Source organism: Hordeum vulgare, chromosome 1H (genome assembly GCF_904849725.1).
Source record: "Hordeum vulgare subsp. vulgare chromosome 1H, MorexV3_pseudomolecules_assembly, whole genome shotgun sequence".
NCBI lineage: Eukaryota > Viridiplantae > Streptophyta > Magnoliopsida > Poales > Poaceae > Hordeum > Hordeum vulgare.
The window spans coordinates 496597570-496624597 of NC_058518.1; the positions used below are offsets into that span (position 1 = coordinate 496597570).

General features: G+C 42.9%; 1 pseudogene; it reads left to right on the forward strand.

Annotated features, from left to right (window-relative positions):
- Window positions 1–2875: 2875 nt before the first annotated feature.
- Window positions 2876–5503, forward strand: LOC123401945 (annotated as a pseudogene).
- Window positions 5504–27028: the final 21525 nt, after the last annotated feature.

The following is a 27028-nucleotide window of genomic DNA, read 5'->3' on the forward strand; positions in this document are numbered from 1 at the left end:
ACTGCTCGAATGCTGATAATATTAATTTCAGATTCGCTGCTTTATCTAGCTCGTGTTCCATAAAAAGAATCGCATCGTCCGCATATTGAAGGATTGATAAGCCCTCGTCCACTAGTTGTGGGACCACCCCCTCAATTTGACCATGTTGTTTAGCCCGTTCAATCATGATTGCTAACATATCCGCCACTATATTGAATAGTATGGGAGATATAGAATCACCTTGTCTTAATCCCCTTTTTGTTTGGAAGTAACGTCCTATGTCGCCATTGAATTTTATTGCGACGCTACCTCCGGAAAAAAAGCTATGGATCAAGGCACACCACTCCTTTGAGAATCCTTTCATTGTCAGAGTCTCTTGAAGGAATGACCAATTAACTTTATCATAAGCTTTTTCAAAGTATATCTTAAAAATTATACCATTAAGTTTTTTAGTATGCATCTCATGTACGGTTTCGTGTAAAACAACGACCCCGTCAAGGATGTTCCTACCTTGCATAAAAGTAGTTTATGTAGGTTTAACCACATGATCAGCCACCGACTTTAACCTAATAGTAGCAGCTTTCGTAAAGATTTTGAAACTAACACTAAGAAGGCATATAGGCCTATACTGTTATATCCTTTGTACATCCAAAATTTTAGGTAACAAAACAATTTCCCTAAAGTTTAGGAGAAATAAATCTATTTGTCCGGCATGCAAGCATCCGAATAGATCTAGAAGATCCGGCTTAATGACTTTCGAGAAGTGCTGGTAAAACTCAGCAAGGCAGCCATCCGGACATGATGCCTTATTATGCTCCATTTGGAAGACCTCCTTTCTAATCTCATCTTCAGTGAAGGGAGTATTTAGAAAGGTGTTCTCTTCAATGGATATTTCAGGAATATCATTTGTCTGCGGCTCATCCATGAAAAGATTTACTTCCTCCGGAGCCCCGAGCAGAGCTTTATAATACTTTGTAATATATGTCATGAGTTGCTCCTGACCTTCGATTCGGCCGTCCTCCTGATTAAGGGAATGAATACGCTTTTCCTATGTGTGCCATTGGCGACAATTATGAAAATATCTCGTATTTGAGTCCCCTTCCAGCAAGAATTGTGCCTTAGATCTCTGGTACCATATGAGCTCTTCCTCACGCAACATACGTGCTACTTGCGCATTAGATTAGCTTTTCAGCTCAATCTCCTGCGATGATAGAACACGTAACTCTGCCTGTTGGTCAAGCTCATCAATAATGGAACATAGGCGTTTTTTTTATTTTTTAAGAATACCAGCTGTGTGTCTAGCCCAACCTCGAAGATGTTTGTGCAGATTACGCATTTTATTACTCTATCTTCGAATAGGCGAATCACCACACACTGGCTTTGACCAAACCTTTTAACTAGCTCATCAAACCCATCACGTACCAACCAACCCAACTCGAATATGAAGGGAGGTTGTGTAGTTGGTTTCAATGTGCCAGTAGATAAACGGATGGAGGCAAGGTGTGATAATGCCTCAATACGCTCGAGAGCGCGTATCGTTACCAATGGGAATTTATCTTCCCAATCGGTGCTCATTAGTACATGATTAACCTTTTCATATGTCGGCTCAGGAAGGCTATTTGCCCAGGTGAACTGGCTTCCCTTCATGTGAACCTCTCGTAAATCCAAGCTATCGATGACAACATTGAATAAAAAAGGACAATGCTTATCGAACCTTCCCCTACTTTTCTCATGTGGGAACCTTAGCATATTAAAAACACCACATATTATAATAGGATATGGATTATTATTAGCCAGGTTAACCAATTCACGGAGAAAACCCGCCTTATGAAATTCTTGAGCAGCACCATACACACCAACCAAGCTCCATACGAAGTTATCAACTCTATTACGGATGTGAAATTTAATACGGAAATCACCGTTCGAAAAAGTTAACACCTCCATAGAGTCTGGTTTAACGCTAAGTAAGATGCTACCGACCTACTGCGTGGGGGAATAGAATGCCAAGTGAAGTTCATACCACCAGACAGGCGATCTAGGACACTCACTGGGAAATCACGTTGCCCGTTTCAGAAATAACCACAAACTCCAGCTTATGATCCCAAACATGTTGTGCAATATTCAGATGTTTAGCCAAGTCACCAAGACCTATGTTATTTGTAAACATGCCATTCATTGTGAAACAGTTGGGGATTTAGAGAGTTTCGCTTTTTTCATGATTTTTTACTTTTTTGCCTTTGGTGGATTTGGATTTCCGTCCGGAAGCATACGGATCATATATAGATCCTAGCCTGTCCTCATCTATCCCCACCTCCGCCACCACGCCCACAAGATGTGATAATGGTTGTCCATCCAGAGAGGCATTCGCTTCATCATCATCTACGTGTGTGATCACCGGCCTACTAGAAACACGTGGAGAAACCTTTAAGCAGTGATACTCCAGATGCTTCAACACGTCACTACTAGAAAAAGGGCTATAGATAATATAGACACTAATGGCGCACCAGACAAGTGGTGCGCCACTACTATAGTAGTGGCGCACCACGTGCAGGTGCGCCATTAGTGTGATGGACACTAATGACGCACCACACACACGGTGCACCACTACTAACAAACCTTTTTCTTTCAAAAGTACTAATGGCGCACCGGGGCAGAGTGCCCCATTACTAGTTTAACTAGTAATGGCGCACCACTCACCCAGTGTGCCACTACTATATATTTTTTTTGCAGAACTACTAATGACGCACCGGGGCAGAGTGCGCCATTACTAGTTCAACTAGTAATGGCGCACCACTACCCAGTGCGCCACTACTGCCAAACGATTATTCCAAATTTTCCCAGCATCCATTTCCTCCCCCATCTCCATCGCCACCACCTCCCCCTCCCCCTCCCCTCCATGTCCGACTACCACCTCCCTACCATCGCGACCTCCGCCCCCCGCCGTCCTCGGTCTCGGACCCCACCGTCTTCCACGACAATGGTTACTTCTCCTCTGTCTCTCCACAAGCCAACGGCTACTTCTCCTCCGCACCGAAAGACGACGCCTTCCCCGGCGCAGGCGACCGTCGGATCGAGATCTACACGACGGCGCCTACGTCTCTCCCACCACCTCCGCGCCTCCGCAAGACGGCGTCCAGTGGGCTGAGGCCGCCTCCTCGGCCGCCCTCCGCCAGTACCGTGCCCTCCCCAAGAAGGGAAAGCCACAGGGGCGCGAGTCCACCGTCCCCACCGCCTTCCTGCTCTCCTCCCCGGAGAACCCACTCAACCCACCGTCCTCTCCCTCGCCACCGGCACCAAATGCCTCGGCGCAGCACGCTTCAGACCTCGCAGTGACCTCGTCCATGACGCCCATGCCGAGGTCATCGCCCGCCGCGCGCTCCTCCACCTCATCTATGCCGAGATCGGTACAGACAACCCACCAAGTTGGTTGGTCACCTTTGGCACTGATGGGCGGTGGAGGCTTAAGGACGGGCATCAGCTGCATCTCTACATCACCCAGATCCCCTGTATGTACATGAATTTTCGATATTGTTCCTCTTAAGCCGAATTATCTTCGGCGTTCCTAACATCATAGTATTTTTCAAAGATAATGTACTACTTTATTTGGACTGCTGCAACGATGTCTTGGATTTTTGTTACCACAGCACATAGCGTGAGCAATTGGTTTGGTCAACTTGTGCAGGTGGGGTCATGTCAGTGCCGCCGTCACCCTTGGAGGTTCGAAGGGAACAACTGGATACCATGGTCAATGGATGCAATGGTATGCTTCTTTCTTATTCTTGGTGTTCTGCAGGAGTTGTAAGTTCATGCCTGGAGCTGCTATTTTGGATGTACTGTAACCTATAGTTTGCCGAACTGTCTGAATTGGACCATGGCCCGGTATAAATGTTTTTGGATAATTTTGTTTATCAATCAGGAATGACTTATTTATGATGATTTTGTGAACCCAATTGCTTTGGGGGTGCTGTAGAAGTGTGGTATACTTAGCTATTTGACAACATGATATTAGTGACCACTGACCATTGTTCGGTAGAATTTGAATTGGTGTGTTTAGATATCTTTATTGAACTAACTGGTGGATCACACTTTATACTCTGCAAATGTGCTAGCAAGTACCATCAGTTTGCAGCATTTGCTGAAATAAAAGAGATCTGAGATGTTGTTCTGCACAACGCGATCTTCATGAGATGATTTTATTGTAGAACAATCTGCATCAAAACCCATAATAGGCTAGTGATGTGCCATATTTTTTTGTAAACTGTTTGCTCTTATTAACTGGTTATGTCTGTTTCCAGTTCCTCATCTGTATGCTATATAGATTTGTGTTGAGCCCAAGTATGTCAAATCACGATTCATGATGCAAGAAATATTTTGTCTATAACAGGAAGAGGGTGTTAACATCACTGCGAATTCTCTTCATCCTGGATCCATCATCACGAACCTTCTTCGCCACCACAGCATAATAGATGGTAAACATAGTCGGCAGCAGATATTATGCATCGCCTGTGCTTTGATACAAGAAACCGTCTTGATTCTCATGCTGCTCGTTGCTTTGAAAAACTCATGGCACGCGTGGCAACCGAATACGAAAAGGAAACACAGTAGATCCCAAGGGTGAGGGACAGAAATGGCGTACATCCGTCGGACAGAATGACGCAATTAATTAACCTCTAGCTGCGGAACTAAAATGATGATACATTTGATTTGTTTGTTGAAATCAGATGTCAACATTGTCAGGTCAAGGTCTTGTTTTTGAAATTGCAGCTTGGCTGACATTACCTTTTTTTTTGGTCGTATGCAGTTCTCCATCGGACGCTTGGTAAACTGGTGCTGAAGAACGCTAAACAGGTACTACAGATTTTGCACTGTATTCAGTCATGAGGGCGTTGTGCCCATTTTTACGGTAGCGCAGAGTCTTCATCGTGTTAAAGAAAATGCAGTAAATGCATGTAGCCCTCCATGTTATGTGATAATGGCCTTGTCAACCGTTTACTCGGTTGCTATGCTGCGGTGTCAATCAACAGCTAGGACCACGTGGCCATCCAGACATCCAGGTGGCTGGAAATGGCGGATGAATCTTTCTTTAGTTTGGGAGGCACACACTGGGCTACTTGAGACATAGAAAGTTTGATATAGGGATGATGTAGTTTACTAGGGACCTGAAGTGCACTGCATTTGGTCTGCTGCAACCAAGACTAATAGTTTAGTATGTATGGTATTATTCCATTCTTTGATAGTAGTTAGATTCAGATCTCAGTGATTCATCTGTTAACGGAGGGCTATGTGCAGTGGATCCGGGAGTCATTGTCATTCTGGCATTGCATCCCAAATTGGCCTCGCCGCGTGCATCTGTTAGTTTGGCATGCTTCTAGGATCTCTCTCTCTGGGGCGATTTGGTTTTGGTGGTTTGAATTGGATTTTTGGGGAATCTGAACTACAGGTGGCGGCGACGCAGTGCTACGTGGGGCTGCACCCGGGCGCCAAGAGAATTCACAGTGATGTTAACACCCTCTTCCTGTTATAGACAAAATATTTCTTGCATCATGAATCGTGATTTGACATACTTGGGCTCAACACAAATCTATATAGCATACAGATGAGGAACTGAAAACAGACATAACCAGTTAATAAGAGCAAACAGTTTACAAAAAAATATGGCACGTCACTAGCCTATTATGGGTTTCGATGCAGATTGTTCTACAATAAAATCATCTCATGAAGATCGCGTTGTGCAGAACAACAGCTCAGATCTCTTTTATTTCAGCAAATGCTGCAAACTGATGGTACTTGCTAGCACATTTGCAACAGCTCAGATCTCTTCTATTATGGGTTTCCTAGAAGTATATTCTCATTTATGAATAATTGTGCACCTCACATCAATTTTTTTGTGTTGGGCTCTAACTGTGCTTAAACATCTTGCTCTAATTCCATTTTAGGCACTGCCACAATCCATGTGAGGAGGGGCAACGACCTCGACTTCATGATAATAAATGTTAGTTTCTTATTAGTAGAAGACAAATGTGTGTCAACATGTGAAAATAACCACATAGAAACGATATTGTTAACTATGATATCATGACAATCTTTGTTTAAGATGCTCAATGCATTCATTGTTGATAAAACTACAAGCACTGGAACATAGTTCTATATAATAGCATATGAGATGATTATAACTTTTATAGAAACTATATTGTTAACTATGATATCATGATAATCTTTTGATCGAATATTTTTAATACGCATATGAGATTTTAACAACTTGATCTGGTTCCACTTTCTTGACAAATTTGTGCAAAATGTTTTCAGGTACTCAACCTATTGATGCACATGGACATGATGACTCTCTAGTGTTTATGGACCAACCAACCTGTAATCATGGACCTTATTGTCTTGTAGACCATTTGGTGTTTCGAGTGTTTTGGAGCTTGCACTTTGTGCATGTAGATACAAACTTGTGTGTTCTGGACCACCTGAAGTCTCTCATAGTAACCAACAGTCCTTATCTTTTTGTGACTTGTGTGTTCTAGATGATTGTTAAGATGGTCAAAACTATGCTTCCTCTAGGTTAATTTGTTTGTCAACTTGCGTTCAATGTATGTGCATGTTTATAAACATATTTTTATTGTGGTGTAATATGTGTTTATCTTGAACCTTCTTGTGGGTGTGAGGATAATAATTGATTATTTTTAGAGCTGGTAGTATAACCTGTGGCGTACCATGAGCTATACTAATGGCACACCTGAGAGGCATACTAATGCCGTACCTGGGAGGCATACTAATGACGCACCATGAGCTATACTATTGGCGCACTGCCTGGTGCGCCATTAGTATACGAGATACTAATGGTGCACCTGTGGTGCGCCATTAGTAAAAAATTCTAATGGCGTGATGCTAGTGGCGCACCTATAGTGCGTCATTAGTAGCTAAAACAGGTGCGCCACTAGCATGCCTTTTCCTAGTAGTGCGTTAGCCGATACAATAATTTCTTTCTCATTTCTTCCTAAACAAACTCCAACATTACCTAATCTAGATGATAACTTCGAAGCGGAATAAGAAAGAAAGGATTTGTTAGCAGTAGACGTACCCATAGGAGGAGGAGTGAACATCGCTGCCTTGCGACGCATGGCCTTAGCAAGCGTGTCCTCGTCCATGGTTGAAGCTCCGTCGGTTGTGGTAGGGTGACATGCGCTGCGCCTGGGTGTCACCACCGGCTGCGAACGAGACCCACCACCGACGACATCGTGGAAGGAGGCGGCGATGATGTAGAAGCCCCCTCGACCACAATGTCCACTATTGGTACAACAGCCTCCAGCTGCCCCACTCGCGTATAACACGCCGGAATGGCGCATCCATCCATTGCCTCTGCTGAAGGCCGCACATCGGCAGGCTCCACAGGACGGCCTTCTTCCTCCACAGACCCAATAGGCCGCACAATAGGCGACATACCAGCCATCCTCGAGCAGGTTGTACCCACTTGTGCGTCGCATGGTGAGCTCGTGGGCTGGGCACCCATGGTGGTCACAACAGTAGTGGCAGCTACCAGCACAACCGATCCACCAGCCTCCGTCGCGCCGGCGTCTGGTAGGTGCACAATGCCCATGCCGTATGGCGTGCTCATGGGCTGGGCGCTGAAGGCTGCAGCTAGCTGACTACCGCCCCGTGCGGTCTTCTGAGGGCTGCGGAGCAGATCCAAATCCGGTGAACCTGGGCCAAGAACAATAGATTCATGCACAACAGTAGACATCAAAATATTGCCCTGCGCAGCCTCGATCCCATTCGTCAAGCACCAGTCACCATACCTCCTTTGCTCACGAACTATCTCCATACCTCTAGGAGTTTTAGGACTCACATTAAAAGGTGTAAGAGCAAAGCCACTCAACATGTGAGCCACCGAAGAACGCTGAACCTAACCCACCTGAGTGGATGGGCCGGGGTCAATGGACATACTCATAACCCTGCCATATCCTTGCACTGAAGCACCTCCATGTCCATGATAACCCATAGCATCCTCCTCCATGCTTCTATCAGCTAAACCATCTTTGTTCTTGGTAACCCAAACAAGAGGTATAAAGTCGGGTTCCGACACAAAGCCTTCTCGCTCTGGAAGAATAGTGAACTCATACACCTTCAGTAATAAGATACCGTCAGTCTGAACATATGACCCCAACTCATCTACCTTCTTGAAATAATCATGAGAAGCCATTCCCACGAGAATACACACTACTCCTGTGAGTCGGAGAGACAAAAGGTCGACATCAATTGTAGTGTCAATTAGAGTCCCAACAGCCCAAATGCCCATAAAGTGTTGCATAGAATGGGGCACACCCCTGTAACGTCTACCCATGTCTGGTGCAACTCCAACTTAGGAACAATATCCTCTGGCTTCCACTGACTGAAAGCGAGCCTAGTATCTTGCGCTGGAATGCCAAGGTCAACACCATCGAATCTCGAGAACACCTCCATCCATGGGAAACTAATTGTGAACGAATTATCCCCATTAGGGATAACCTCCCAGACCGAAGACGGTATCGGACACATACGCGCCACCTGATCCTGGACCTGTTTTGCTGTAGCAACTAATACTTCTCCAACGTATCTATAATTTTGGATGGTTCCATGCTATTATCTTGTCAACTTTGGATGTTTTATGTGCATGATTATGCTATTTTATATCTTTTTTGGGACTAACCTATTAACTCAGTGCCAAGTGCCAATTTCTGTTTTTCCGTGTTTTGACCTTTTTCAGAGGAGAATATTAAACGGAGTCCAAACAGAATAAAACCTGCGGAATGATTTTTTCCATAACAGAAGATACGCCGGGGACTTGAGAACCAAGGCAAAGGACCTCGGGGGAGGTTGCTACCTCTTGAGCTTGCGTTGGTTTTTTTCCCTTGAAGAGGAAAGGGTGATGCAGCACAGTAGCAGTAAGTATTTCCCTTAGTTTGAGAACCAAGGTATCAATCCAGTAGGAGTATCAAGACGAAGCGCCAATGTACGTGCGCAAAAACAACAAACTTGCACCCAACGCTATAAATGTGTTGTCAATTCCCTCACGATTGATTGCAAGGTGAGATCTGAAGGCAGAAAGTGCAACAAAGTAAAAGTGTAAGGCTGAAAATATGATGTGAAGTAGACCCGGGGGCCATAGTGTTCACTAGAGGCTTCTCTCAAGATAGCAAATATTACGGTGGGTGAACGAATTACTGTCGCGCAATTGGTAGAATCGCGCAAAGTTATGACGGTATCTAAGGCAATGATCATACATATAGGCATCACGTCCGAGACAAGTAGACCGATACTTTCTGCATCTACTACTATTACTCCACACATCGACCTCTATCTGCTACTGCAACAAAACACCTTCCAACGGCGCCAGAAACAAGCGTGCTGATGGGAGACTATTCTTGTCTTGATACTCCTCAGCAACGGCACCAGGAATGCTTCTGCTATGGCTACACCTTTAGGGACTTCCTAGGCAAATATGCAAAGGATTTCCCCCGTGGCCTTGGAACCTTGCGTTGGTGTTCCCTCGAAGTGGAAAGGGTGATGTAGCACAACGGCGGTAAGTATTTCCCTCAGTTTTTTGAACCAAAGTATCGATCCAGTGAAAAAATATCACAAGTACCTGCACAAACACAAAGAGCTTGCTCCCAACGCTATGAAGGGGTTGTCAATCCCTTATAGATTGTTTGCCAAGTGAGAACTGAAAGCAACAAAGTAACAAAGCAAAGTAAAAGCGAAAGTGGAAACGATAGGTGTGAATAGACCCGGGGGCCGTAGTGTTCACTAGTGGCTTCTCTCATGAAAGCAAGTAGATGGTGGGTGAACGAATTACTGTCGAGCAATTGATAGAACCACGCAAAGTCGTGACGTTATCTTGGCAATGATTATATCTATAGGCATCATGTCCAAAACAAGTAGACCGATACTTTCTGCATCTACTACTATTACTCCACACGTCGACCGCTATCCAGCATGCATCTAGTGTATTAAGTTCATGAGAACAGAGTAACGCCTTAAGCAAGATGACATGATGTAGATGGACAATCTCATATCTACGATAAAAGCCCATCTTGTTACCCTTGATGGCAACAACACGATGCGTGCCTTGCTGCCCCTTCTGTCACTTGGAAAGGTCACCACATGGTATGAACCCAAAACCAAGCACGTCTCCTATTGCAAGAATCATAGATCTAGTTGGCCAAACAAAACCCAAGACTCGGAGAGACTTACAAGGATATCAAATCATGCATATAAGAAATCAGCAAAGACTCAAATATATATCATAGATAATCTGATCACAAATCCACAATTCATCGGATCTCGACAAACACAGCGCCAAAGAGGATTACATCGAATAGATCTCCATGAAGATCATGGAGAACTTTGTATTGAAGATCCAAGAGAGAGAAGAAGCCATCTAGCTACTAACTACGGACCGGTAGGTTTGAAGTGAACTACTCACGAGTCATTGGAGGGGTGATTATGTTGATGAAGAAGCCCTCCAACTCCAAAGTCCCCTCCGGTAGGGCACCGGGAAGGGTCTCCAGATGAGATCTCGCGGAAACGGAAGCTTGCGGCGGCGGAAAAGTGTTTTCGTGGACGCCCTGATTTTTTCTGTATTTTTAGGGAATTTATAGGCCAAAGACCGAGGGCAGGGGAGCGCCAGGGGGGCACAAGCTTGGTTGTCGCGGCCTCCCCCTGGCCGCGGCAACAGGGCTTGTGGGCTCCGTGTGGGCCACTTGCTTGGCCCTCAAGCCTCCCGATCTTCTTCCGTTCTGGAAAAAAATCATTTTGGGGATTTTATTCCGTTTGGACTCCGTTCCAAAATCAGATCTGAAAAGAGTCAAAAACAGAGAAAAAACAGGAACTGACACTTGGCACTGAGTTAATAAGTTAGTCCCAAAAAAGATATAAAAGGTAAACAAAAGATCCAAAGTTGACAAGATAACAGCGTGAAACCATAAAAAATTATAGATACGTTTGAGACGTATCAAGCATCCCCAAGCTTAACTCCTGCTCGTCCTCGAGTAGGGAAGTGATAAAGAATGAATTTTTTATTCTTTCATGCTACCTAGCATAGATGTCCTTTGTAACTCCTCTTATGTGACGTGAATGTTCAGATCCATTAGATTCAAAACAATAGTTTGCTATTGACATGGAAACAATAATACTTAAAGCAAACTAGCAAAGTAATCATGAACTTTCAAAATAACAAGGCCAAAAGAAAGTTAATCCTACAAAATCATATAGTCTGGCTATGCTCTATCATCATTGCACAACGAATTTAAATCATGCACAACCTCGGTATTGGCCAAGTAATTGTTTTCACACCTTTACTTTCTCAAACTTTTTCAACTCTCACGCAATACATGAGCGTGAGCCATGGTTTTAGCACTATAAGTGGTGTGGAGTGTGGTGGAGGTTCCAAGACCAACAAGGAGAAGATGGTCACATTAACTAGGCATATCAATGAGCTGTGGAGATGCCCATCAATAGATATCAATGTGAATGAGTAGGGAATGCCATACAAATGATGCACTAGAGCTAAGAGTATGTGAAAGCTCTTAAAGAAAACTAGTGGGTGTGCATCCAACTTGCTTGCTCACGAAGACCTAAGGCAATTTTGAGGAAGCCTATCATTGGAATATACAAGCCAAGTTATATAATGAAAATTTCCCACTAGCTATATGGTGGTGACAAAATGAGAGACTCTCAATCATGAAGATCATGGTGCTTAATATGTACAAGTGTGGAAAGGTGGTAGCATTGTCCCTTCTCTCTTTTTCTCTTTTTTTGGATGGGCTCTTTGGCCTCTTTTTTTTTGGTGGGCATCTTTGGCCTCTTTTATTTCCTCACATGGGACAATGCTCCATCAATGATGATCATCACACTTACAACTCAAAACTTAGAGGAACAATGACTCTATATGGAATGCCTTCGGTAGTGTACCGTGACAATGATCTACATGGCATGGACATTAATGGAAACAACATGCTAGCTATCTTACGATCATGCAATGGCAATGTAGACGTGGTGGCACATGTCATGGTGGTAGTTGCATGGCAATATATCTCGGAATGACTTTGAAAAAGCCATAGTAGGTAGGTATGGTGGCTGTTTTGAGGGAGGCTAATGGTGGGTTTTGTGCACCGGCGAAAGTTGCACGGCACTAAGAAGATAGTGATGGTGGAAGGTGAAATTGCATCTAAACCATGGAGTCAACATTAGTCATGAAGAACTCATATACTTGTTGCAAAAGTTTTAGTAGTAATCGAAACAAAGCATTCAACGCATACTCCTAGGGGAAGGGTTGGTAGGTATAAACCATCGCGCGATCCCGACTGCCACACAAAGGATGACAATCAATAGACTAATCATGCTCAGATTTCATCACATAGCGGTTCACCATACGTGCATGCTACGGGAATCACTAACTTCAACACAAGTATTTATAGATTCACAACACCTTACTAGCATAATTCAATATTACCACAACCACAACTCAAAACTAATTGAGATGAATCAAACTTCTCTAACTATTCAATGCACATGAAGGTGGAAGTTTTCATATCCCTTTGGATAACAACCCCTTTTGGGACTACTTTCAAAGCATAGATCAACTACCAAGCCACGCACCGCTGTGCTCTAGAAGATATAAGTGAAGCACATAGAGCAAAATCAACTAGCTCAAAAGATATAAGGGAAGCACATGTGAGCTGAATTGTCTACCAAAGGATATAAGTGAAGCTCGAAAAAATCACGGTGAGTGCATGTCTCTCTCTATAGGTGTGCAGAAAGGATGATTGTGACATAACAAAACTAAAAGACTCCTACGATACAAGACGCTCCAAGCAAAACACATAACATGTGGTGAATAAAAATATAGCCACAAGTAACGTTACCGATGGATTGAAGACGAAAGAGGGGATGCCTTCCCGGGGCATCCCCAAGATTAGGCTTTTACGACATCCTTGAATCATCTTGGGGTGCCTTGGGCATCCCCAAGCTTGAGCTCTTTCCACTCTTTTCCTTTTTGTCCATAAGAACTTCACCGAAAACTTGAAAACTTCACAACACGAAACTTAAACAGAAACTCGTGATAACATTAGTATAAGAAAGCAAACCACCACTTCCTTAGGTACTGTAGCAAACTTAAATTCTACGTATGTTGATGTTGGGTTACTATATTTTCAATCTTCCATGGCTAATACCCCCGATACTATCCATAGCTTCATCAAAATAAGCAACCAACACAACAGAAACAGAATCTGTTAACAACAGACCAGTCTGTAGCAATCTGTATACTTCTGGCACTTAAAAAATTCTGACAAATTACGAATGTATGAAGAATTTGCGTGGCAATCAGCAGCAAAAAGAATCAACTCAAAAGCTCTTACAGAAAAAAAATATTCTTTTCGTGAGAAGAAAGTTTCTGTCTTTTCCAGCATGACCAAACGATCATCCCCAAGACTAATCATAACGTTTTGCTTGGCACAAACGCAAAAAGAAACACAAAAAACACAATCATAAGAGAATTATGAAAGTGTGGAAAACTCAAAACAAAAAGAAAAAGGATAGATTCGTTGGGTTGCCTCCCAACAAGCGCTATTGTTTAACGCCCTTAGCTAGGCATAGATTTCAATGATGCTCACATATAAGGTAAGGATTGAAACACAACGAGAGCATCATGGAGCATATGGCTAGCACATTTAAGTCTAACCCACTTCCTATGCATAGGGATTTTGTGAACAAACAACTTGTTGGAGCAAGAATCAACTAGCATAGGAAGGCAAAACAAGCATAGCTTCAAAAATTTCAACACATGGGGAGGAAGCTTGATACTATTGCAATAAGTAGAAGCATATGATCCTCTCTCATAGTAATTTTCAGTAGCATCATGAATGAATTCAACAAGGTAACTATCACATAGGATATTATTTTCATGAGCCACATGCATGCAAAGTTGACGCTCTTCAAAAATAGTGGGATTATCATCAACCAAAGTCATGAATTCTCCAAACCCACTTTCAGTATTATTGCAAATATCATATTCATCATGAGGTTTAAACAAATTTTCAAGATCATCACCCCAATCATGATTGTTGCAATAAGTACTGGTCATAGCAAAACTAGCATCCCCAAGCTTAGGGTTTTGCATATTTTTAGCATGATTGTCACTAATAGAATTTATAGTGAAACCATTGCAATCATGCTTTTCATCCAAGTAGCCCTCGTGAATCACTTCATAAATTTCTTCCTCACAATTTTCAGATTCACGCATCTCAAGCAAAACTCCATAAAGATAGTCAAGTGCACTCAACTCACTAGCAATTGGATCAACATAATTGGATCTCCTAAAGAGATTAGCAAGTGGATGAGGATCCATATCACTAGATTTTCAGCAAGCGAAGATGCAAGCATATTGAAGGCACATGGCACACAAGCGAACAGAAATAAAGCGAGAGAAAAGGGAGAACGAAAAAGGATAACGAAAAAAGGCAAATGTGAACTGGGGGAGAGGAAAACGAGAGGCAACTCGCAAAAAAAAGTAAATGCAAGAGATCAGTTTGTGAGACCTACTTGGATAGATATCTCCTTCCCCGGCAACGGCGCCAGAAATTCTTCTGCTACTGCAACAAAAGACCTTCCAACGGTGCCAGAAACAAGCGTGCCGACGGGAGACTATTCTTGTCTTGATACTCCTCAACAACGGCACCAGGAATCCTTCTGCTATGGCTACGCCTTTAGGGACTTCCTAGGCAAATATGCAAAGGATTTCCCCCGTGGCCTTGGAGCCTTGCGTTGGTGTTCCCTCGAAGCGGAAAGGGTGATGTAGCACAACGGCGGTAAGTATTTCCCTCAGTTTTGAGAACCAAGGTATCGATCCAGTGAAGGAATATCACAAGTACCTGCACAAACACAAAGAGCTTGCTCCCAACGCTATGAAGGGGTTGTCAATCCCTTATAGATTGTTTGCCAAGTGAGAACTGAAAGCAACAAAGTAACAAAGCAAAGTAAAAGCAAAAGTGGAAACGATAGGTGTGAATAGACCCGGGGGCCGTAGTGTTCACTAGTGGCTTCTCTCATGAAAGCAAGTAGATGGTGGGTGAACGAATTACTGTCGAGCAATTGATAGAACCGTGCAAAGTCGTGACGTTATCTATGGCAATGATTATATCTATAGGCATCATGTCCAAAACAAGTAGACCGATACTTTCTGCATCTACTACTATTACTCCACACGTCGACCACCATCCAGCATGCATCTAGTGTATTAAGTTCATGAGAACAGAGTAACGCCTTAAGCAAGATGACATGATGTAGATGGACAATCTCATATCTACGATAAAAGCCCATCTTGTTACCCTTGATGGCAACAACACGATGCGTGCCTTTCTGCCCCTTCTGTCACTTGGAAAGGTCACCACATGGTATGAACCCAAAACCAAGCACTTCTCCCATTGCAAGAATCATAGATCTAGTTGGCGAAACAAAACCCAAGACTCGGAGAGACTTCCAAGGATATCAAATCATGCATATATGAAATCAGCAAAGACTCAAATATCTATCATAGATAATCTGATCACAAATCCACAATTCATCGGATCTCGACAAACACACCGCCAAACAGGATTACATCGGATAGATCTCCATGAAGATCATGGAGAACTTTGTATTGAAGATCCAAGAGAGAGAAGAAGCCATCTAGCTACTAACTACGGACCCGTAGGTCTGAAGTAAACTACTCACGAGTCATTGGAGGGGCGATGATGTTGATGAAGAAGCCCTCCAACTCCAAAGTCCCCTCCGACAGGGCACCGGGAAGGGTCTCCAGATGAGATCTCGCGGAAACGGAAGCTTGCAGCGGCGGAGAAGTGTTTTGTGGACGCCCTCATTTTTTCTGGATTTTTAGGGAATTTATAGGCCAAAGACCTAGGGCAGGGGAGCGCTAGGGGGGGCACAAGCTTGGTTACCGCGGCCTCCTCCCTGGCCGCGGCAACTGGGCTTGTGGGCTCCCTGTGGGCCCACTTGCTTGGCCCTCAAGCCTCCCGATCTTCTTCCGTTCTGGAAAAAATCATTTTGGGGATTTTATTCCGTTTGGACTCCGTTCCAAAATCAGATCTGAAAAGAGTCAAAAACACAGAAAAAACAGGAACTGACACTTGGCACTGAGTTAATAAGTTAGTCCCAAAAAAGACATAAAAGGTAAACAAAACATCCAAAGTTGACAAGATAACAGTGTGAAACCATCAAAAATTATAGATACGTTTGAGACGTATCACTATCCAGCATGCATCTAGTGTATTGAGTTCATGACAAACAAAGTAACGCCTTAAGCAAGATGATGTAGAGGGATATATTCATGCAACAGATATAAACCCCATCTTTTTACCCTTGATGGCAACAAAACGATGCGTGCCTCGCTACCAAATCTGTCACTGGGTGAGGTCACCGCATGATATGAACCCAAAACCAAGCACTTCCCCCATTGCAAGAATCATAGATCAAGTTGGCCAAACAAAACCCACAACTCGAAGAGAATTACAAGGATATGAAATCATGCATATGAGAGATCAGAAGAAACTCAAATAAGATTCATAGATAATATGATCATAAATCCACAATTCATCGGATCTCGACAAACACACCACAAAAGAAGATTACATCGGATAGATCTCCATGAAGATCATGGAGAACTTTGTATTGAAGATATAAGAGAGAGAAGAAGCCATCTAGCTACTAGCTATGGACCCGAAGGTCTATGGTGAACTACTCGCGTATCATCGGAGAGGCAATGGTGTTGATGATGAAGCCCTCCGTATCTGAATCCCCCCTCCGGCAGGGCACCAGAACGTGCCCCAGATGGGATCTTGCGGAGACAGAAGCTTGCGGCGGCGGAAAAGAATTTTCATGGCTCTCTCCCGTGGTTTTGGAATTTTAGGGGATTTATAGGCGGAAGAATTAGGGCAGAGGAGCCCCAGGGGGCCCACAAGCCTGCTAGGCGCACCCCCTGGCCGAGCCTAGGGGGCTTGTGGCCTCCTTCGATGCCCTGTGCCTTGGTTTTATTCCGTTGGGACTCCGTTTAATATTCTCCTCTGAAAAGGGTCAAAAACATGGCAAAAACAGGAACTGGCACTTGACACTGAGTTAATAAGTTAGTCCCAAAAGAGATATAAAAGGCATACAAAACATCCAAAGTTTGACAAGATAATAGCATGGAACCATCAAAAATTATAGATACTTTGGAGACGTATCACAGGTCACAAGCCCCCTAGCCGCGGCCTCGGGGGGCGCCTAGCCGGCTTGTGGGCCCCTCGTGGCTCCTTTGCCCTACCTCTTCTGCCTATAAATTCTCTAAATATCCAAAACCACCAAAGAGAGCCACGAAAATACTTTTCCGCCGCTGCAAGCTTCTCTCTCCGCAAGATCCCATCTAGGGACCATTCTGGTGCCCTGTCGGAGGGGGATTCGGACACGGAGGGCTTCTTCATCAACACCATTGCCTCTCCGATGATGCGTGAGTAGTTCACCACAGACCTTCGGGTCCATAGCTAGTAGTTAGATGGCTTCTTTTCTCTCTTGGATCTTCAATACAAAGTTCTCCATGATCTTCATGGAGATCTATCTGATGTAACTTTCTTTTGCGATGTATTTGTCGAGATCCGATCAATTGTGGATTTATGATCAGATTATCTATGAATATTATTTGAGTCTCCTCTGATCTCTTATATGCATGATTTCGTATCCTTGTAATTCTCTTCGAGTTGTGGGTTTCATTTGGCTAACTTGATCTATAATTCTTGCAATGGGAGAAGTGCTTGGTTTTGGGTTCATACGGTGCGGTGTACTCGCCTAGTGACAGAAGGGGTAGCGAGGCACGCATCTTGTTGTTGCCATCTTGCTTAAGGCGTTACTCTGTTTGTTATGAACTCAATACACTAGATGCATACTGGATAGCGGTCGAGTATGGAGTAATAGTAGTAGATGCAGACATTATCGGTCTACTTGTCTCGGACGTGATGCCTATATGTATGATCATTGCCTTAGATATCATCATGACTTTGCGCGATTCTATCAATTGCTCGACAGTAATTCGTTCACCTACCGTAATACTTGCTATCATTAGAGAAGCCTCTAGTGAACACTATGGCCCCCGGGTCTACTTCACATCATATTTTCAGATCTACACTTTTACTTTGTTCCACTTTCCACCTTCAGATCTCACCTTGCAAATAATCGTGAAGGGATTGACAACCCCTTTATAGCGTTGGGTACAAGTTTGTTTGTTTTTGCGCAGGTACACTGGTGCCTCATCTTGATACTCCTACTGGATTGATACCTTGGTTCTCAAACTGAGGGAAATACTTATCGCTACTATGATGCATCACCCTTTCCTCTTCAAGGGAAAAACCAACACAACTCAAGAGGTGGCAAGAAGAATTTCTGGCGTCGTTGCCGGGGAGTATTCAAAGTGAAGCATATCCAAGTAACTATCGCAAACTCATATCTTGCATTTACTTTATTTTCCTTTTGCCTCTTGATAACCCACAATTATAGGGGATCGCAACAGTTTTCGAGGGTAGAGTATTCGACCCAAATTTGTTGATTCGACACAAGGGGCAGCCAAAGAATATTCTCAAGTATTAGCAGTTCAGTTGTCAATTCAACCACACCTGAAAGACTTAGTATCTGCAGCAAAGTATCAGTAGCAGAGTAGTGTGATAGCAACAGTAGCAGCAGCAACAGCAGTAGCGACAGAGTAACAGTAGCAGCAGTGACACAGTAGCAACAGAGTAACAGTAGCAAGGACCAGTAGGAAAAACTCGTAGGAATTGGATAGGTGATGGATGATTGTGCCGTATGATATTCATCATGCAACAGTTATAACACGGAGAGATATGTAACTATCTCCAGTTCGTCAATGTAATGTAGGCATGCATTCCGTATATAGTCATACGTTCTTAGGGAAAAGAACTTGTATGACATCTACTGTCCATCCCTCCCGTGGCAGCGGGGTCCTAATGGAAACTACGGGATTTTAGGGTTCTCCTTTTAATAGAGAACCGGAACAAAGCATTAGCACTTAGTGAATGCATGAACTCCTCATACTATGGTCATCTCCGGGAGTGGTTCCGGCTATTGTCACTCCGGGGTTGCCGGGTCACAACACATAGTGGGTGACTACAACTTGCAAGATAGGATCTAGAACACACATATATTGGCGACAACATAATAGGTTTAGATGTGAAATCATGGCACTCGGGCCCTAGTGACAAGCATTAAGCATGGCAAAGTAGTAGCAACATCAATCTCAGAATATAATGGATACTGTTGGGGAATGTCGCATGGGAAACAAAAAATTTCCTACGCGCACGAAGACCTATCATGGTGATGTCCATCTACGAGAGGGGATGAGTGATCTACGTACCCTTGTAGACCGTACAGCAGAAGCGTTAGTGAACGCGGTTGATGTAGTGGAACGTCCTCACGTCCCTCGATCCGCCCCGCGAACTATCCCGCGATCAGTCCCACGATCTAGTGCCGAACGGACGGCACCTCCGCGTTCAGAACACGTACAGCTCGACGATGATCTCGGCCTTCTTGATCCAGCAAGAGAGACAGAGAGGTAGAAGAGTTCTCCGGCAGCGTGACGGCGCTCCGGAGGTTGGTGATGATCTCGTCTCAGTAGGGCTCCGCCCGAGCTCCGCAGAAACGCGATCTAGAGGAAAAACCGTGGAGGTATGTGGTCGGGCTGCCGTGGAAAAGTCGTCTCAAATCAGCCCTAAAACCTCCGTATATATAGGTGGGAGAGGGGGCACCTTGCCTTGGGGGGTCGGCCGAGCCAAAGGGGGGAAGGACTTCCCCCCAAACCGAGTCCTACTTGGTTTGGTGGGTGGAGTCCTTCTTTCCTTTCCCACCTCCTCCTTTTTTTTCTCTTTGATTTTTCTACCAATGCGCATAGGGCCCTTTTGGGCTGTCCCACCAGCCCACTAAGGGCTGGTGCGCCACCCTCAAGGCCTATGGGCTTCCCCGGGGTGGGTTGCCCCCCCGTTGAACTCCCAGAACCCATTCGTCATTCCCGGTACATTCTCGGTAACTCCGAAAACCTTCCGGTAATCAAATGAGGTCATCCTATATATCAATATTCGTTTCCGAACCATTCCGGAAACCCTCGTGACGTCCGTGATCTCATCCGGGACTCCGAACAACATTCGGTAACCAACCATATAACTCAAATACGCATAAAACAACGTCGAACCTTAAGTGTGCAGACCCTGTGGGTTCGAGAACTATGTAGACATGACCCGAGAGACTCATCGGTCAATATCCAATAGCGGGACCTGGATGCCCATATTGGATCCTACATATTCTACGAAGATCTTATCGTTTGAACCTCAGTGCCAAGGATTCATATAATCCCGTATGTCATTCCCTTTCTCCTTCGGTATGTTACTTGCCCGAGATTCGATCGTCAGTATCCGCATAACTATTTCAATCTCGTTTACCGGCAAGTCTCTTTACTCGTTCTGTAATACAAGATCCCGCAACTTACACTAAGTTACATTGCTTGCAAGGCTTGTGTGTGATGTTGTATTACCGAGTGGGCCCCGAGATACCTCTCCGTCACACGGAGTGACAAATCCCAGTCTTGATCCATACTAACTCAACGAACACCTTCGGAGATACCTGTAGAGCATCTTTATAGTCACCCAGTTACGTTGCGACGTTTGATACACACAAAGTATTCCTCCGGTGTTAGTGAGTTATATGATCTCATGGTCATAGGAACAAATACTTGACACGCAGAAAACAGTAGCAACAAAATGACACGATCAACATGCTACGTCTATTAGTTTGGGTCTAGTCCATCATGTGATTCTCCTAATGACGTGATCCAGTTATCAAGCAACAACACCTTGTTCATAATCAGAAGACACTGACTATCTTTGATCAACTGGCTAGCCAACTAGAGGCTTGCTAGGGACAGTGTTTTGTCTATGTATCCACACATGTAAATGAGTCTTCATTCAATACAATTATAGCATGGATAATAAACGGTTATCTTGATACAGGAATTATAATAATAACTATATTTATTATTGCCTCTAGGGCATAATTCCAACAGATACTAGGGATCAATCCCCATCAAAACTAACTCGATTACATGATAGATCTCATCCAACCCATCACCGTCCAGCAAGCCTACGATGAGATTACTCAGGAATGGTGAAGAGCATCATGGAATTGGCGATGAAGGAAGGTTGGCGATGACGATGGCGACGATCTCCCCTCTCCGGAGCCCAGAACGGACACCAGATCTGCCCTCCACAGGAAGAACAGGTGGTGGCGGCGCCTCCGTATTGTAAAACCCAATGAACTCTTCTCCTTGATTTTTTTTCCGGATGAAAGGGACTAAATAGAGCTGGAGTTGGAGGCGGTGGAGCTCTGTGGGCCCCACAAGCCTGCTAGGCGCGGTTAGGGGGGCCCGCTCCTAGTGGGCTTGTGGGCTCCACGCTCCACTCCTTCGGTTGATTCTTGCGCCAGTATTTTTTATATACTCCACAAAAAATCCTCGTAAATTTCCAGGTCATTCCGAGAACTTTTATTTCTGCACAAAAACAACACCATGGCAATTCTGCTGAAAACAGCGTTAGTCCGGGTTAGTTCCATTCAAATCATGCAAATTAGAGTCCAAAACAAGGGCAAAAGAGTTTGGAAAAGTAGATACGACGGAGACGTATCACCTCTCGTTTTCCTCTCCCCCACTTCTGAAAAAAATACAAAAATATTTTCCTTTTTTGTTCGCCCTTTTCTTTCGCTTGCTTTATGTTCGCTTGTGTGCTTGTCTGCTTGCTGAGTCACCATGACTGAAAACAACAAATTGTGTGACTTCTCGAATACTAATAATAATGATTTTATTAGTACTCCGATTGCTCCCGCCACCAGTGCGGAATCATGTGAAATCAATGCTGCCTTGTTGAATCTTGTTATGAAAGAGCAACTTTCCGGCCTTCCCAGTGAACATGTCGCATCCTATCTTAATACCTTCATTGAGTTATGCGATATGCAAAAGAAGAAAGATGTGGATAAAGATGTGATTAAATTGAAGCTATTTCCGTTCTCGTTACGAGATCGAGCAAAAACTTGGTTTTCATCTTTACCCAAAAATAGTATTGATTCTTGGAACAAGTGTAAAGATGCTTATATTTCCAAGTATTTTCCACCGGCTAAGATTATCTCTCTCCGTAATTATATCATGAATTTTAAGCAACTAGATCATGAACATGTTGCACAATCTTGGGAGAGAATGAAATTGATGATTAGAAATTGTCCTGCTCATGGCTTGAGTCTCTGGATGATTATACAAATATTCTATGCTGGTTTGAATTTTGCTTCTCAAAATATCTTGGATTCCGCCTCCGATGGAACTTTCATGGAAATCACACAAGGAGAAGCCACAAAACTCCTAGATAATATCATGACAAACTATTCTCAATGGCACACTGAAAGGTCACCTACTAGTAAAAAAGTGCATGCTATAGAAGAAATTAACTCTTTGAGTGCTAAGATGGATGAGTTGATGAAATTGTTTGCTAGTAAAGGTGTTCCTCTAGATCCTAATGATATGCCTTTGTCTTCCTTGGTTGAGAATAGCAATGCAAGCTTGGATGTTAATTTTGTTGGTAGGAATAATTTTGGTAACAACAATGCTTATAGAGGTAACTTTATTCCTAGGCCTTTTCCTAGTAATCCCTCTAATAACTTTGGCAATTCCTACAACAATGCTCATGGAAATTACAATAAATTACCCTATGATCTTGGGAGTAATATCAAAGAGTTTATCAACTCGCAAAAGATTTTCAATGCATCCATATAAAACAAACTGCTCAAAATTGATGACTTGGCTAGGACCGTTGATAGAATGTCTCTTGATATCGATGCTTTGAAATTGAGATGTGCTCCTCCCAAGATTAATAAGGATGAAACTATGAAATATATGTGTGTTTCCATGAATGAGAGTAAAGAAAGAACCGCCCAAATTCGTGCTAGACATGAATGGCTTAAAAAGGCGTGTTCTCGTGATGAGAATCACGAAGATCGCAAAGTGCTTGGTGTGACTCCTATTGAATCCTTGTTTTCTAATGTCAATCCTAATGATGAAGGGGCTGGATATGAATCCACTTTGGTTGAGAAACGCCCCAATGATTCGGAGTCTATTTATCTTGATACTAAAAGCACTGAAAGTGGAGTAGAGATAATCAAAACTTTGAGTAGTAATGAAATTACTACTTTGGATTTCAAGGAATTCAATTATGATAGTTGCTCTTTGATTGAATGTATTTCCTTGATGCAATCCATGCTAAACTCTCCACATGCTTATAGCCAAAATAAGGCCTTTACCGATCATATCGTTGAAACTATGATGAAATCTCTTGAAGAGAAACTTGAGTTGGAAATATCTATTCCTAGAAAACTTCATGATGAGTGGGAACCTACTATCAAAATCAAGATTAAAAACTATGAATGCAATGCTTTGTGTGATTTGGGTGCTAGTTCTTCCCCTATTCCAAAGTCTTTATGTGATGTTCTAGGCTTCAATGAGAGTGATGAGTGCTCTCTTAATTTGCATCTTGCGGATTCTACTGTTAAGAAACCTATGGGAAGGATCAATGATGTTCTTATTATTGCAAATAGGAACTATGTACCCGTAGATTTCATTGTGCTTGATATTGATTGCAATCCGACATGTCCCATCATTCTTGGTAGACCTTTCCTTAGGACTATTGGTGTTGTCATCGATATGAAGGAAGGGAATATTAGATTTCAATTTCCATTAAAGAAGGGCATGTAACACTTTCCTAGAAAGAAAATAAGATTGCCTTATGAATCCATGATGAGGCCTACTTATGGTTTGAGCACCAAAGACGACGATACTTGATTTTATCGCCTTATGCCTAGCTAAGGGCGTTAAACAATAGCGCTTGTTGGGAGGCAACCCAATGAATTTATCATTTCTTTTTGCTTTCTGTTTTGTTGTGTCCACACCATCATAATTCTATTATGATTGTGATTTTTATGTTCTTTTTGTGTTTGTGCCAAGTAAAACCTTTATGATTAGTTTTGGTGATGGTTGTTTGATCATGCTGAAAAAGACAGAAACTTTTTGCTCACGAAATTATTTTTAATTCCTATCCAGAAAGAGCTTATGAGTTGATTCTTTTTTCTTCTGGTTGATATGAAAATTTACCTAATTGTCATAATTTTTCAGAATTTTTGGGATACCTGAAGTATACGAAGTATACAGATTTCTACAGACTGGTCTGTTTTTGACAAATTCTGTTTTTGTTGTGTTGATTGCTTATTTTGATGAGACTATGGAAAGTATCGGGGGGTACTAGCCATGGAGAAGTGAGAATACAGTAATGTAACACCAACATTAATAGAAATCAAGTTTTCTACAATACCTAAAGAGTGGTGGTTTGTTTTCTTATGCTAATGATATCACGAGTTTCTGTTTAAGTTTTGTGTTGTGAAGTTTTCAAGTTTTGGGTGATGTTCTCATGGACAATGGGACAAAGAGTGGAAAGATCTTAAGCTTGGGGATGCCCAAGGCATCCCAAGCCAAATTCAAGGACACCAAAATCCTAAGCTTGGGGATGCCCCGGGAAGGCATCCCCTCTTTCGTCTTCAATCCATCGGTAACGTTACTTGGAGCTATATTTTTATTCACCGCATGATATGTGTTTTGTTTGGAGCGTCGTGTATTATAGGAGTATTTTATGTTTGTTTTGCCACAATGATCCTTGCTGCACATCTTTTTGAGAGGGACATGCACTCATCGTGAATTTGCTAGAATACTCATTGAGCTTCACTTATATCTTTTGAGCTAGATAACTTTGCTCTAGTGCTTCACTTAGATCTTTTTAGAGCACGACGGTGTCATATTTTGTAGAAATGAAAACTCTCGATCTTCACTTATATCTTTTTGAGAGTGCTCTCTCTAAGTAACTTGGTAATTGGCGTGTGCTATGAAATTAGTCCTAAATATGATAGGCATCCAAAGAGGATATAATAAAAACTTCCATTTTCTTGTGCATTGATTAGTAAGAGTAGTTTGATTCCTCACAATTAGTTTTGAGATATGGATATGGTAATATTAGAGTTATGTTAGTAAGATGTTGTGAATCTAGAAATACTTGTGTTGAAGTTAGTGATTTCCGTAGCATGCACGTATGGTGAACCGCTATGTTAGGAACTCAAAGCATAATTGATTTATTGATTGTCATCCTTTGTGTGGCGGTCGGGATCGCGCGATGGTTAACACCTACCAACCCTTCCCCTAGGAGTATGCGTTTTGATTACTAATAAAACTTTCGCAATAAGTATATGAGTTCTTCATGACTAATGTGAGTCCATGGTATAGATGCACTTTCACCTTCCACCATTGCTAGCTTCTCTAGTGCCGTGCAACTTTCGCCGGTGCACAAATTCACCATATACCTTCCTCAAAACAGCCACCATACCTACCTATTATGGCATTTTCATAGCCATTCCGAGATATATTGCCCTCTAACTCCCACCGTTCCGTCTCATGACATGTGTCATCACTTTCATATTGCCATTGCATGATCGTAAGATAGCTAGCGAGATGTTTCAACGTCATACGCTAATATAGATCGTTGCACATCCCGGTACACAGCTGGAGGCATTTCTTATAGAGTCATCGTTTTTCTAAGTATTGAGTTGTAAGTAAATAAAAGTGTGATGATCATCACTATTAGAGCATTGTCCCATGTGAGGAAATAAAAAAGAGGCCAAAGATGCCCACCAAAAAAACGAAAAGAGGCCAAAGAGCCCAAACAAAAAAATGAGAGAAAAAGAGAGAAGAGACAATGCTACTCTCTTTTTCCACACTTGTGCTTCAAAATATCACCATGTTCTTCATGATAGAGAGCCTCTTGCTTTGTCACTCCATATACTAGTGGGAATCTTCAATTATATAACTTGGCTTGTATATTCCAATGATGGGCTTCCTCAAAATTGCCCTAGGTCTTCATGAGCAAGCAAATTGGGTGCACACCCACTAGTTTTCCTTTTGAGATTTCACACACTTATAGCTCTTGTGCATCCGTTACATGGCAATCCCTACTCATTCACATTGATATCTATTGATGGGCATCTCCATAGCCCATTAATACGCCAAGTCAATGTGGCCATCTCCTCCTTTTTGCCTCACAACCTCCACCACACTCTATTCCACCTATAGTGCTATATCCATGGCTCACGCTCATGTATTGCGTGAGAGTTGAAAAAGTTTGAGAAAGTAAGAGTGCGAAAACAATTACTTGGCCAATACCGGGGTTGTGCATGATTTAAATTAGTTGTGTGGGGATGATGGGGCATAGCCAGACTATATGATTTTGTAGGGATAACTGTCTTTGGCCTTGTTATTTAAAAAGTTCATGATTACTTTGCTAGTTTACTCGAAGTATTATTGTTTTCATGTCAATAGTAAACTATTGTTTTTAATCTTACGGATCTGAACATTCATGCCACAAGAAAGAATTTACAAAGGACAAATATGTTAGGTAGCATTCCACATCAAAAACTCAGTCTTTATCACTTCCCTACTCGAGGACGAGCAGGAGTTAAGCTTGGGGATGCTTGATACGTCTCCAACGTATCTATAATTTTTGATGGTTCCATGCTATTATCTTGTCAACTTTGGATGTTTTACGTGCATGATAATGATATTTTATATATTTTTTGGGACTAACCTATTAACTCAGTGCCAAGTGCCAGTTTCTGTTTTTTCCGTGTTTTTGACCTTTTTCATAGGAGAATATTAAATGGAGTCCAAACAGAATAAAACCTGTGGAATGATTTTTTCCATAACAGAAGATAAAAAAAGGGACTTGAGAACCAAGGCAAAGGACCTCGGGGGAGGTCACAAGCCCCCTAGCCGCGGCCTGGGGGTGCTACTGCGACAACAGACCTTCCCTGCCAACGGCGCCAGGAATCTTGCTGCTACGGCTACGCCGAT